This window comes from Lipotes vexillifer, unplaced genomic scaffold (genome assembly GCF_000442215.2).
Source record: "Lipotes vexillifer unplaced genomic scaffold, Lipotes_vexillifer_v1.1 scaffold618, whole genome shotgun sequence".
NCBI classification, from domain to species: domain Eukaryota; kingdom Metazoa; phylum Chordata; class Mammalia; order Artiodactyla; family Lipotidae; genus Lipotes; species Lipotes vexillifer.
Genome location: NW_006799025.1, coordinates 3115625 through 3130799, shown reverse-complemented (window position 1 = coordinate 3130799; position 15175 = coordinate 3115625).

Below are 15175 nucleotides of genomic sequence, written 5' to 3'. Positions count from 1 at the left end.
TTCACACTTCCATCAGCAGAGTAAGAGAGATGGTCAATGAAACCGTTTTTCAGGAGGCATTTATTCACTATCTTAAACTATTCGATCTGTAAATATGAAGCTGCAGTAGAATGAGAAAAAGAATTTTCAGCAACTTATTACTTCATCTCACTAAACAGAAGGAAGATGAGGGGAGTGGCATTTCAAGTTATTTTAGTTATTTTTAAAATAAATTATTTATTTTTGGCTGCGTGGCGTCTTTGATGCTGCGTGCAGGCTCTCTCTAGCTGCAGCGAGCAGGGGCTACTCTTCGTTGCGGTTCGCAGGCTTCTCATTGCGGTGGCTTCTCTTGTTGCGGAGCACGGGTTCTAGGCGTGCGGGCTTCAGTAGTTGTGGTTCGCGGGCTCTAGAGCACAGGCTCAGTAGTTGGCGCGCGTGGGCTTAGTTGCTCCGCGGCGTGTGGGATCTTCCCAGAGCAGGTCTCGAACCCGTGTCCCCTGCATTGGCAGGTGGATTCTTAACCACTGCACCACCAGGGAAGCCCTATTTTAGTTATTTTACTTTCTTCTGGAAGTAGTATGAGGCAAATGGCAGTATAGTTCAATTTTGAATGTGCCAGCTCTAAATAATTTCTTGAAAAATATGCCAGAAAATGCCCAAATTGAAAACGTTTTGTGTGTAAAGTTAATAAAGAAGTTATGCTCGTCAGACTGAAAGATAAATTTCAAATCTGGCAATACCTATCAGGTAAACCTGACCCTTTCAAGACTTGAAACCTATGAATAATGACTATCCCATGGTTAAAGAATGTGGATTGAATGAAGTAAAAATTTGTTATTTAAAGTCAACATTTTTGTCCATATTGTCACTATTTTACATCTCAGATCTAGCAGCTGAACTTAAACTTGAATACTTTAATTGTTCTTTTATTATTTTTAGTTTTAAAACAGAAGTGCAATTTGTACTAGTTTGATTAAAATGTCACACTTACAAATTCAGACGGGAAAATGTTTTCTGAAAAATAAACATTTGTAACTGGAAAAAAGAGAATGGGAACTGTACAGTGGCTTGTGTGTTGGACTGATGTGTAAGGAGGAGAGAGTCAAAGAGGATAGTGAGGAAGATAAGGGCCAGATTACATAGAAATTTATGGTCTGTGGTAGAGTTTTTATTTTATGTTCAATGCAATAGAAATCCATTAAATGTTTTAAGCAGGAGAATGACAATCTAGATTAGGCTTTAAAAAATTCACTCTCTCAGCTCTGTGAGAATGGATTATAGGGAACAAGAACAGAAATGGAGAAACTGGTTAGTTGATAATTAGAAAACGATTGTGTCCAGGTAAGAGATGATGATAGCTTGGAACGGGGAGGTGATGAAGCTAAGACGACCAAAAGGGTTTACTGATGGATTTGGATATGGGAACTGAGGGAGGGGAAGGAATAAAAAATTCCTCCAGCCAGCCACCCAACTACTAGTCATAAGCATGCTTTCTCATCCTCTACCCCGCTTTATGCAAATTAAACATGTCATTCCCCTGTTTGATGCTGTGAGCATGCAATCAAAAGAATGGCATGGGGACTTCCCTGGCGGTCCAGTGGTTAAGACTCCATGCTTCCACCGCAGGGGGCACATGTTCTATCCCTGGTCGGGGAACTAAGATCCCACATGCCTCACAGCATGGCCAAAAAAATAAAAGATAATAAAATTTAAAAATTTAAAAAACACAAAAGAATGGCATGTATGGCTTTTTATAATGTCTCCTACTTCCCACTCCTGTCACTTACCAACCCACCCTGCCTATAATGGCCTTCACATACATAACCATAAGGCCATTCTCACATCCAACAAAATTAATAATCAATCCTTGATGTCTTCTAATAACTAGTTCATAGTCCAATTTTCACAATTGTCTCAAAAAATGTTCTTTAATAGTTTGTTAACAAAACTAGAATTTTGAAGCCCTTGGCAAAGAAAATAACTTAAGAGTCTGACTTTCCAAAATTCTGGCTTCAATACAAAAACTTCCAAGTTTATGTCATAACTAATAGATTCTAGAAGAATGTATGATGTTGTAAGAACTTGCTATTTTTTCAATTCATTCACCCAAAAGGAGATAGAGACAAAGTTCAATGGAAGAGAATTTTGGAGAGTGACATGAGAGAGTTCAGAGAAAATCTCTAAGTGAATCTTAGGGAAAGGGCCTGGAATGCCTGGGCCAATTGCCACAGAACGAGGGATGGTAGCTTAGCAAAGTTCCTGGAGATCCTATGAGAAAAGGAAACTGTGACTCATTTTCCAGAGAGTAGCCTCAAGATTCTGCAGATCTTTTTTTTTTTTTTTTAACATCTTTATTGGAGTATAATTGCTTTACAATGGTGTGTTAGTTTCTGCTTTATAACAAAGTGAATCAGTTATACATATACATGTGTTCCCATATCTCTTCCCTCTTGCATCTCCCTCCCTCCCCCCCTCCCTATCCCACCCCTCTAGGTGGTCACAAACCACCGAGCTGATCTCCTTGTGTTATGCAGCTGCTTCCCACTAGCTATCTATTTTACATTTGGTAGTGTATATATGTCCATGCCACCCTCTCACTTTGTCCCAGCTTACCCTTCCGCCTCCCCATATCCTCAAGTCCATGCTCTAGTAGGTCTGTGTCTTTATTCCTGTCTTACCCCTAGGTACTTCATGACTTTTTTTTTTTTCTTAGATTCCATATATATGTGTTAGCATACGGTATTTGTTACAAATAGAACTACCATACGACCCAGCAATACCACTACTGGGCATATACCCTGAGGAAACAATAATTCAAAAAGAGTCATGCAGCACAATGTTCATTGCAGGTCTATTTACAATAGCCAGGACATGGAAGCAATCTAAGTGTCCATCGACAGATGAATGGATAAAGAAGATGTGGGCACATGTATACAATGGAATATTACTCAGCCATAAAAAGAAACGAAATTGAGTTATTTGTAGTGAGGTGGATGGACCTACAGTCTGTCATGCAGAGTGAAGTAGGTCAGAAAGAGAAGATTCTGCAGATCTTAGAGAAAGGATCAGAGATCAAAAGTGTGCCAGGGCAGGAAAGGAATAAAGGCTAATGAGGTGGTTCGGTTAAGGGGCCCAAAGGCCATACTGCAAATCCTACTGGAGTCTCCGGTGGGTCTCCCCAGGATCACGGTTCTAGCAAGCAGAAGCAGAAGGCTTGTGCCTAAAGATGAGGTGGGATGAGTTATACCAGCAGTGGGTGGCCACAGAAGATGAATGAAGTCCAAACATAAGCCCCCTAGAGGGTTAGAGAAAGGAGACTGAATTTGAAACCTGAATTTAATTGACTTTAAGTCTTAAAATGACCTAACTACCTGGAAGTGACTAAATTAAGTTACCTCCCTTTAGGCAAACTGAAGGTTTAAGACAAATTAAGTTCAATAAAAAATTATGACGTTTTGTCCTTGCAAAGTCAGTAATTGAAATTAACACACGCTATACATCCATATACACACACACATCTCAATGAATTTACATCTAGATGTTTATAGCAGATACCTGTAGCTGGTTGATAAGGCAATTTACATTTTCTTCTTTTTGCTTATATGAATGTAAGATACTCTCTGTATTTAACATGTATTGTTTTTTTGCTGTAAGAAAATAATACAAGATACAAACTGAATGTCGTAAAGAAATTATAGTTTTTCAACTTTCTGTTTTAATTCATTTTAGACTTATAGAAAGGTTGCAAAATTAGTACAAAAAGTTACCTCGTATCTCTTACCCCATCAATTTTAACACACATCATCACAGTACAATGATCAAAATCAGGAAATTAACATTGGTACAATAATATTTCTGAACCATTTTTGTAAATAAGACAAGGCAGAGGAAATGATAGAAAATAAAATATTTTGTGACTTAGTTATTTACAACTGAATTTTCTTACACTTAATCAGGACTGCTACAGATTTGGGGGCAGATTCATGGGTAGAACAACAGCTGATGGGGTAGAGGAAGTAATGTAAAATGAATGCCAAGTAAATTATTAATTAAGTAATGTAATGAATATCTAGTGCCTGCCTTGAAGTAAGCATTCAATAAACGCTCTTATTATTATTACTATTATTGTTGTAATAGAGTTATTATCTAATAAGTCTTCCAGCACTTAACAAGGAATATAGTTGATTGTGGCTGACTTCCTGGCGCTCATCAGCAAGTTGCTCCTAAATACCAGAATAACACTGTTTCCAGAAGCCAATCGTTTTCCCAGGTGCAAGTCCTTGAAACAGACTGAAATGTTTCATCAAGAACCAGAAGACTCTCTGATTCCCAACTCCCACTCTGAGAAATCTGTGGTGTTCCAGATAACAGAGGCCTTTCCCAGGAGATAATTGTTTCCTCCTCCTTTAGGGCCTTGGCTCACTTTGTGCTCCTATCTGGCTGAAGACCAGAGTTGCCGAAGAATTAGGCCTGCCTGGGATCTGTCCCCTCCTTTGCCTCGTGCCCAGGATCTTTGTCTCAGCTTCAGGAAAGCACCACTCTGGTCTGTTAAAAAGAAAAACGTAGTCCAAAAATGGTGTCACTCATGCTAAAAGCCCATGATACCAAACATAGTTTTAATACCTGATCTAATTGCCGTTTCAACCTCTCCCAGAAATGTCATCTTAATCCACCCATCTGGAATTTTCTGGTCAAGCACCAGTAAAGTAATCTGTTACTTGGGCCTTCTCAATCCCCCAGAGGAAGAAGAGGCAATCTGCATGATAAAACCCTTGCTGTTCCCTACCCTACCCACCCTACCCCACCCCAAAAAAGAAGATGTCCTGGCCTAAAAATAATCTTTTCTTTTGCTACTAGCTCCCTTGGCACCTCACCCTTCTTCCACCCCGCACATTAAACACCATGCAAACAAAAAAATAAAAGTCCACATCAGACTAAAAATCTTACTGTAATACAACTGCATAACTAGGATGTTGTTATCCTAGTAGGATTACATAATATATAAATAGCTACCTATTTACGAATATCCCCATTCAAAGAGGGAGGGAAGCATTACACATATTACTGTTTTAGATTTCTATCCCTGAGGTGGTTGGAAGTCCCAAAAGAAACACAACAAAATTACACATTTTTCTTCATCATCACTGAGGATTAATTATCCCAAAAGGCCTATAATCTAAATCCTCATTTCCTGATTCCCAGACTAGCGTAATGTTTTCCCCCAGATTATACAATTTAATCTAATAATTGAAAATATACACAAAGAGATTAAAAGCACACGAAAATTAAGTTTTTAAAAAATGCCAAAAAAAAAAAAAGGAATTAATAAGTGGCATCACACTACAGACTAAACTTAGCTAAAGACACATAATTGTTTTTCTTAAACTACAGGTATCTGAGAAAGTACTTGTGAAATTAACAGTTTATAAAAATAAGGTAAAAATTTCAGGTGGGAGTAGAGACCGTTCTTAGGCTGAATCATACATGAGGTAAATTTTCAAGCCGTTTCACTTTGCTTCTTTCCTCATGCTGGCTTCAAAGTTATCCCTGGGGCACAAAATTATTCTCAGTTAAGAACCACTGCCACCTACACATGACTTTAAGTTCTATCTGTATGCTGATCACTCACTAACCCCAGCTTCTTCTACGAGCTCCAGACTCATATGTAACAGACATCTTAAATTTACAAAGCTGGACTTACAAACAGGACTCTATTTTTTTTTCGCCACAACAGGCGGCTTGTGGGATCTTAGTGCCCCAGCCAGGGATTGAACCCAGGCCTTCAACAGTGAGAGCACAGAGTCCTAACCACTATTCCGCCAGGGAATTCCCTGAAACAGGACTATTAATTCCACCTCTCCCCTTCCTCAGCACTCTTATTCTTCTGGTTTTCCCCCATTTCAGTAAACAGCATGTAAAAACACTTGTAGTCATCCTTGTATCTTCTCTTGCTCTCACACCACACATTTTATCCCTCCTATTAGATCTAGCTCCAAAATATAACACAAATGTACCTAATTCTCTATTATCACCCTGTCCAAACCACTGTGTTTTCTCACCTGAACTGCAATATTGCATTGGTCTGAATGAACTCCTTCCTACCTTCTGTTTTCCTCATCTAACCCTACTCCTAGTTCCATTCTTCATTCAGCAGCCAGAGAGATCTTTTTATAATGTAAGTGATATCATATCCCCCTGCTAAAAATGGTCCAATAAATTATCTTTGCCTTAAAATGAAATCCAAATTCTTCCACAGTACATTAGTATCTAGTCCTGCCTCTCTCTTTTTTATCTCATTTCATTCCACATTTCCCTGGGCTCCTGATGTTCTAGGAATACCGGCCCTCTTTCTGTTTTTATGGCATAGGTACCTCCAAGCTGTTCAGGCCTCCAAGATTGTTCAGGCCTCCAGGCTTCTGAAATTCCTATTCCCTTTCTGTGGACCCCCAGACCTTTCCATGCTGGGCTCTTCCTCACGTTTCAGGTCTCAGCTCGAAAGCCACCTCCTCAGAAAGGCCTTCCTTGACTAAATGAGTACTTGACTAAAATACTCATTGCTCACTTACCGTCTCTCCCAGGGGTTAGCAAACTTGTTCCGTAAAAGGCTAGCGAATAAATATGTTCAACTTTGTCTACACAACTCTGCTACAGTAACAGAAAAGCAACCATGGACAGCACTTAAATGAATGGAAGTGGCTGTGTCCCAATAAAACTTTATTTACAAAACAGACAGCAGGTCATAGTTTGCTTGCCCTTACTCTATCACATTATCCTGCTATATGATCTTCATAGAACTTACAACTAACTGGAATTACCCTGTTCGTTTTCTTGATTACTTCCTGTCTCCTTTCCCTAGATAAGCTCCACCAAAAAAAGGACCTTATGTTGTTCACAGTTTATATCCTGCAGTACCTAGAAGATAGTCTAGGTGCTCAGTAATTTTGTTGATTGAATCCATGAAGTAAATTAACTTTCCCTGCACTTGATATAATTAATGAAATCACTTAAAAACCAGATTCGATTCTATATAAAAGATGCTTTCTCGGGCTTCCCTGGTGGGTGCAGTGGTTGGGAGTCCGCCTGCCAATGCAGGGGACACGGGTTCGTGCCCCCGTCCAGGAAGATCCCACATGCCGCGGAGCGCCTGGGCCCGTGAGCCATGGCCGCTGAGCCTGCGCGTCCGGAGCCTGTGCTCCGCAATGGGAGAGACGACGACAGTGAGAGGCCCGCGGACCACAACAAAACAAAACAAAACAAAACAAAACAAAACAAAACAAAAAAGATGCTTTCTCTTATAGATGCTTACATTTATATAATTGAAAGAAGATAACTGGTAACCCCCAAAAACTTCTCAGAAACTTATCCAAAACATTTTCTTAGATATCTCAGATAATTTATCCAAATCACTCCTGCTTCCAATCAGATCTTTTTCTCTACATTTATACAAAACACACCTATATTTTTACTTTTAAAGAAAATAGTCATACAAATCTGACAACCTTGACAAAAGTTATATGCCTAGAGGACAGCAAGGGAGGTCTCCTTCACCAGAGAACCTGAGATAAATCACATCTCCTTCTCATCCCATAACCAATTAGTCTCCCAATTCATATCCTCCTTTCCTTGTCCTCGGTCTGCCATTCCTTAGGCTTTGGCACTTAGCATGTGTACATTTCTTGCATAGACCAACCACAGTCAGCTTTCTGCTCATTCTGTAGTTTTTATGGAGGTGCTACTGATGCTTTTAAGTTTCTTGGGGGCATTTTTAGTCCTCCTCAGACTGTTCCTCAAAGCGGTCCATGTAACATGGAAATTTTGAATAGAAGATCTCCCTGCGTAATTAGCGGTTATTGTTCAGACTTAAAAGTTTCACATTATCTTTGTGAGAAGTTGTGAGGTGGTTTTTGGAAGTTAGATCTAAAATTCACTCCACATGAAAATGTATACAACTCTTAAAATAGGCATTGAATGTTACTGTACTTTTATCTCCTGAAGCTGGAGGTAGGAAAACCTGAGAATACATGCTGTAAGAAATAAGGGCTACACTTAGCCTATTCAAAAAATATTAAGTCAGAGGCATAATGGATGGTTAAAGTATGATTCTTCTAGGATATGTCAAAATTAGAGAGGTCTCTTCTCTCCAGGCGAGAACATATCTTAATTTACCCCTCAGGCCTCTCTATTTTATTGCATGAGCTAAGACAGCACTGAATACTGTTTGTATTCAATTTTTCATTTAGTAACTTGAAAAATATTTATTGGTCACCTCCTACGTGACAGAGCCTTCTACTAGACGCTGGAGGTGTTAAGTAGCTGACAATCTAGTTTATGTGTGGAGGTCATTATACTGTCACACTGATTCAATTCCCATCTGCTTGTCACAGGAAAATAGACTGGGCTGCCCTATTGATCAGTCATTGGGAAGAACAGTTTAGAAGAATAAACGTCCTGGGGCCATAAGGGCCTCCCAAGTGTTAGCTATATGGGAGGTTCTGCTGAATGACAAACCCCTCCCCCTCCATTGCCCAATGCAGCCTCTATCTGTCCTTTCCCTGACACCGCCGATACTTGTAAGGAAGCAGCTTGGACCCCTGGGTAGGTCTGAGAAACAAACAGTAACAAAGGCCGCCTCTATTTGGGAAGATTTCTCCAGGTATGGAAATCCCTCAGGAACTTAAAAACCTCATACAATCCCCAGAGAAAAACCATCCCTCTACCACCATCTCCTCCAAGCCAATAGGCTAAGATTTGCCCTGCTATAGGCCCCCTTCAGTTACCTCACATCTGGGAACCAGTCCAGAGGGAGATGGAGACTTAGGGCTTCTTCTGAAATGGAAGCCCCCCGCTCTCTGCTCAACTTGAGGTCTCCTCTGTACTCTTCTCTACTTCTGATGGGAATAAAACCATTAGCCTAGTTTCCACTTCTCTGTCCCTGTGGGCAAACTAGGTCCCTTCTGTCTTCCTCCTGCCAAGGACCTGTGTTACAAGCCCTGTGGAGCCTCTGCTCAGCTTGGCCAACAAGAATCTGCCTAACAGGGAAGGCCCTTACCTGCCCTGGCTCAGCCTGGCACTGTCCGTGGCCCCAGCCTGCCTCTGGCAGAGCATGAGAAGAAAACAACTTTTTGGTTTCCCTGTCATTTCCCAGTTTGTCCCCCACCTCCAACCCAAATATGTATATGCTGACAGTTCTGTGCTTAGAAGGAAGCTGTGTTTGTTAACTTCTTTGCCATAACCTCCATCTGGTTAAATCAACACAAATAAATCCTGATCTCCCACATCCCCACCTCACCACCATACTTGCGTTTCCAAATCTTGTAAGATGTGTTATCTCAACGCTTCTTTCCACTTCTCCTTAAGCTGTCATACTGGGTTCCTCTCTTCTAAGGAGGCACCTCTTATCTCCAGGTGCCATCATCCATGGACAGACACACTAGAAATCCTTTAGTATTTAAGAGTCATGTTTAAAGTGTCACATCCTCCTTACAAAGTCACTCCCTAAGCAGTTGCCTTTTGGAAGCTAAACCAAGAGAGGTTAAATGACTTGTTCAAGACACACAGTTGAGGGACTTCCCTGGTGGTCCAGTGGTTAAGAATCCACCTTCCAATGCAGGGAACGTGGGTTCAATCCTGTTTGGGGAACTAAGATCCCACATGCCTCAGGGCAACTAAGCCTGTGTGCTGCAGCTACTGAGTCTGTGTTCTCTGGAGCCTGTGTGCCGCAACTACTGAGCCTGCGTGCCGCAACTACTGAGCCTACGTGCTCTGGAGCCTGCACCACAACTAGAGAGAAGCCCGTGCGCTGCAGCAAAAGATCCCACGGGCTGCAACAAAGATCCTGAGTGCCGCAACTGAGACCCGATGCAGCCAAATAAATTTTAAAAAAAGAGAGAGAGAGAAGCACATGAGGCTAAAGCCAAGTTTCTAAAATAAACAAAAAACAGCACATGGTGAAAAGGAACAGACCCTGCTGTGTGTAAGGGGAGGCGTGAGGAGCTTAGATCCCAGAAAGGGACATAAGTTTGATTTTTTGTGTCCTCCCTGTTTAACACAACATGTGCATTTATGTAAATGTTATGTCTGTTTATCAGGAAAATTGTGAGTCCACATGCACATGTTGTACACATGGCTAGGAATCTCCTTTAAGTTTACGTTTACAATGAGATTACTTATAAATAAGGACATCTTTGTATAAGAATGTTCGGGTACACGTATGTGAATTTCCCTATCATGAAACTGGCACCTTGATACCCCACGACAGCCCAAAGGAATCCATCATCCCCCATACATCAATAACCATTCTTTTTCTAGCCCATCTCCTACATATATCTCATTGCCATAATATCATCTATCTATCTCCACTGCTCCTACTCCAGCCCAGACCATTATCATTTCTTCCCACGAATTCCTGACTCCAACTTCAACCCCTCCAATTGGCTTCACAGTGGTGCCCAATTTTTCTAATATCCGATTCAGAGCAGGTAAGGTCTCTGCCTACAGCTCTAATGTCTCCACACTGCCCTGGGGATAATAGTCACGTCGCTCAATTCCACTTTAGGTGGTCCTCCCCCGCGCCCCTCCCCTTACCTTCATCTCTCTCCCTACAAAATGGTGACGTTGTGTTGATCACTTCCGCTCTGTTCTTTGGCCCTGTGGGCAATTCCTCCACCAGGGACCTTGGCCCTGGCTGTAACGGAGCAGGACCCTATGGGGCTTTCCCGGGACAGGCCTTCCCCCGTATCCTCTGCTGTGGCTCCTCTCTGAAAGGCCTAGATAATAGCATTTGATGCACATTTCCTGAGTGGTTTTGCAGATGTGAAACCCCACCACCACCACCGAATGGAACAACTACTGGATGACCAAGAGCACAGATTCCCCAGGCCTCCTGGAGCCTAAGGACTGATCATGTTAACCTCTGTGACACCACCCTGCTGCCTCACCATCAGCCAATGAGAGAACTGTGCACAAGCTGATCACGTGCCCTGCGACCACCCACCCCTCTCCTGGCCTTTAAAATGCTTTGCCGAAATCCTTTGGGGAGGCTTTTCAGGGCCTGAGCCACCTCTCCTCCTTGCCTGGCCTTGCAATAAACCTTTCTCTGCTCCACACTACAACGTTTCAATTTGTTTGGCCTCACTGTGCGTGGGGCACATGAACTTGTGTTAACATGGCCACATGCCTTGCCGAGTTCTTGCCTATCGGGCCTTCAGGTTTCAGGTAGAACCTCAATCGCTCAAGGAAACCTTCCCCACCCGCATGTTTCTGCCCAACGCTGCAATTAAAACGCGTGCTCTTTGACTTACATGGTTTCGTCAGTTTGCCTGTTAGCTCCTTCCAGATTGTTAACTTTCCTGCCCTGTAGGAAAGTCAGATACAACCACCGTTAAGAGGCAGAGGGAGGAGCAAAAGCTGCGCATGCCCACCGGCTTGCCTTCAGGCTGCACCAATCCAAGCCTCAGGGGATGACCTCACTGCCTACCGCCCGCGAGATCAAGCACCAGGCTCCAAAGTGCAGTGACTCGCAGGAGCTGGGCAGGCTATCCAGAGCCCGAAAACTACTATTCCCAGAATCCTCTGGGAGTGCATCTTCTTCATCCGGAGCTATATTTTCCAGACTTCCCCGCAGGGTTTCACTCAGAGTTGAAAGTTCATTAGGTCATGGTGTATTAGAAGGTCCGGGAAGCGGAGATGGGAGAGGGAGTACAAGAGGTGGGGATTGCCACAGCTGCGCCTGAAGCTGCCTAGTGCCTGGCGGAGACATGGGTAGAAGGCCTGGGGTTTTTCTCCAACTCACGCTGGCCTGAAAGGTTTTGTTGGTTCCCAAGGGTCCCAGTGCCCTAGGTATCATGCCTTGGTGGCCACTTGGCATCTGTTGCAGAAGGAGAGGTAGAAGCAGTGGCGCTGCTGGCTGTTCTCAGTCTCCAAGGAAGCTACCTGAATGGGGCCCCAGATTCCCCTTCTCCCTTGCTCCTGCTCTTCAGTCACAAATCCCACTGCATTTCTGCTTCAGGGATTCAACTCTGCCAGCGTGGGTGCAAGGATCCACCCTACCCCCACCCTCCAGTCCCTAAATCTTCAACCTCTACTGATATACTAGCTTCTTCCTTCAGATGCTACGACCCCATACTTTGCCCTTGTACTTAGCTCAGCATCACTCCATATTACCTCATAGTGAGAATGTCACACCTCTAGGGTCTCATTAGAGCTGGGCCTCTAATGAGAGATTAGATTAGCCAGGTGTTTTCAGAAGCCTGCCTGGAGAGGACAGTTCTGTACTTGGGCCTCAGTTTCCCCCACCTGATATGAAGCCTCTCGGATTCAAGACAGAGAGAATGGGGTGTGTTGAGATGGATGGTCTAGGCAATAACTTACGTTGAGCCTTATTCTCTCCGTTTGTAAAATGGTTATCCTTAACCAGAAGACCCAGTCAGTCAGCCTTCCCTTTGCCAACAGTGCAACCTTTGCCTTCTACCCCACAGGAGAAATCAAAACTGTAGGGCACAGAGGAGAGAGATCATCACTCCTCTCCAGGCACTGCTGGCTCAGATCAGTTATGTGACTGTGTTTGGCATTTGCAGGAATCAAGGTCACGCTTAGGAGCTAGAAATAGAACTTGGAGACTATTGATGCACACTGGTGGTGCTCATACTGGGAAGTTGTGAAGATGAGACCACTCTGAGGGAGGATGCCCTTGAGAGGAAGGAGAAGTTGGCGGACCAGTCAAGTTTCAGTTCCACAGCTATCAATGATTCTTGTGTGATCTTGGTCAACTTACTCTCTATTTCCCTTTCTGGATAATATGTGTATGTGGCAGAGGGGCATGGAGTAGTGGAGAGTGGTCATTGACACCTTTTCCCTGTGTTAACAGCATTCCCACAGGGACAAAATTAGATTTTTATTTTAGGTTTTCATCACACCACCAGAGGTCACTATTGACTATTTGTCTGAAAAGCAGTTAACGCAGTTCACAATTTGAAGACAGCCCTGGTACTTTCAGTAGTTTAATACACATTACTTAGAAAAATGAAACAATGTCCCAGGTAAAGGCTTTGATTTATACAGCACCCTAAACACAAAAGGAAAAGGAGTCTGTTAAGACAGTGGTTCCCAAACTTTGTTGCAAACGGAATCTTTAAAAGATACTGATGCCTGTGAAAAGATGCTCAACATCACTAATTGGAGAAAGGCAAATCAAAACTACAGTGAGGTACCACTTAATACCGGTCAGGATGGCCATCAACAAAAAGTCTACAAATCATAAATGCTGGAGAGGGTGTGGAGAAAAGGAACCCCTCCTACACTGTTGGTAGGAACGTAAATTGGTGCAGCCACTATGGAGAACAATATGGAGGTTCCTTAAAAATCTAAAAATAGATGTACCATATGATCCAGCAATCCCACTACCGGGCATATGTCTGGAAAAGACGAAAACTCTAATTCAAAAGATACATGCACCCCAATCTTCATAGCAGCACTATTTACAATAGCCAAGACATGGAAGCAAGCTAAATGTCCATCAACAGATGCATGGATAAAGAAACACACACACACACACACACACACACACACACACAATATAATGAAATAGTACCCAGCCATAAAGAGGAATGAAATAATGCCATTTGCAGCAACATGGATGGACCTGGAGATTATCACACTAAGTGAAGTAAATCAGACAGAGAGAGACAAATATCATATGATATCACTTATATGTGGAATCTAAAATATGATACAAATGAACTTATTTACAAAACAGAAATAGACTCACAGATATAGAAAACAAATTTATGGTTACCAAAGGAGAAAAGGGGGAGGGATAAATTTGGAATTTGGGATTAACAGAGACACACTACTATATATAGAATAAACAACAAGGACGTATTGTAGCACAGGGTTGATCAATGAACTGGGCGTGGTATGATTTCGAGAGAAACTCTCCATTTCTGTAGAAGTCATCAAACTGACCTAAGCACTAAAAGTAGTAAGATTGGGCTTCCCTGGTGGCGCAGTGGTTGAGAGTCGGCCTGCCGATGCAGGGGACGCGGGTTCGTGCCCCGGTCCGGGAGGATTCCACATGCCGCGGAGTGGCTGCGCCCGTGAGCCATGGCTGCTGAGCCTGCGCGTCCGGAGCCTGTTGCTCCGCAACGGGAGAGGCCACAACAGTGAGAGGCCCGCGTACAGCTAAAAAAAAAAAAAAAAAAAAAAAAAAGTAGTAAGATTTACTTGAGCAAGAGTTTAAGATCTTTGTGTCACCTTATTGTCCAAGTGCCAGCCTCTGAATGCCCTAGCTTTGCACATTCTGGGGTCTAAGTGCCAGACTATCAGTGGAGATGAGGAGTACCCAGTGAGTCCCTGGCAGTCTTCCAAGATCCCCACAGCTAGAACCCACTTCTGCTTGAGGCCTCTAAAATTCCTATTAATAACAAGGTTTCTATTAAGATATTATGTCTCTAGTTTCAGTTGTGATTATTGCTCTTGCTTTCAGCAAACCCATAAAGAAGAAAAGCGGGTGTATATGGCCTCCAGCCTGGCATCTGCTGAGATGTTTGTCTTCTCTGTTGATTTTCCATAGTCAGTGCCTGTGACTGCAAGGCTTTTTTTCACGTTGTTCCCTTCCTTACTTCCTTCCCCTCCAGTCTAGGACTGTGGGAAACCAAAGGGGCTGAGTATGGCCCTCCCCACCTCCCCACTATCCTTGGCTGCCCTGGGGTACACAGGGAGGCATGAGGCTGCTCAGACCCCATTGTCTGTCTATCCTTAGCTCAGTACTGTGTCTGCAGGGCATTTGGCATCTCTGCCTGCCAGCTCTTTATTTTGCTTTTGTTGTTGTTTTCTGGTCCTCACCTCTTGGATTCTTTAGAGTTTTTTTATTTCATCCTCCCCTGGGCCCCTCTTGTGTGATGGTGGGGAGGCTGGGTTTGGGCAGAGCCAGGACCCCTTCTCAGGGACACATACGTGCTTTTAACTCCTTTGCTTCCCTCAAACTCTCCCTCTCTCACCTCAATTTAGCACACTTTGAACAATGGTTTGGGAGGCAACTGGTCCCACCTGATGACATAATTTCCCAAAGCTTTTTGTCCTATAACTAACTTTTAAAACTTAAAAGACATGAATTAGATTCTCTGGTTCTGCTCTGTTACCCTTTCCCTGAGGGCGGTGAGTATATAATTTCCTGATTCCTATTGCCTAAATTGGGGGA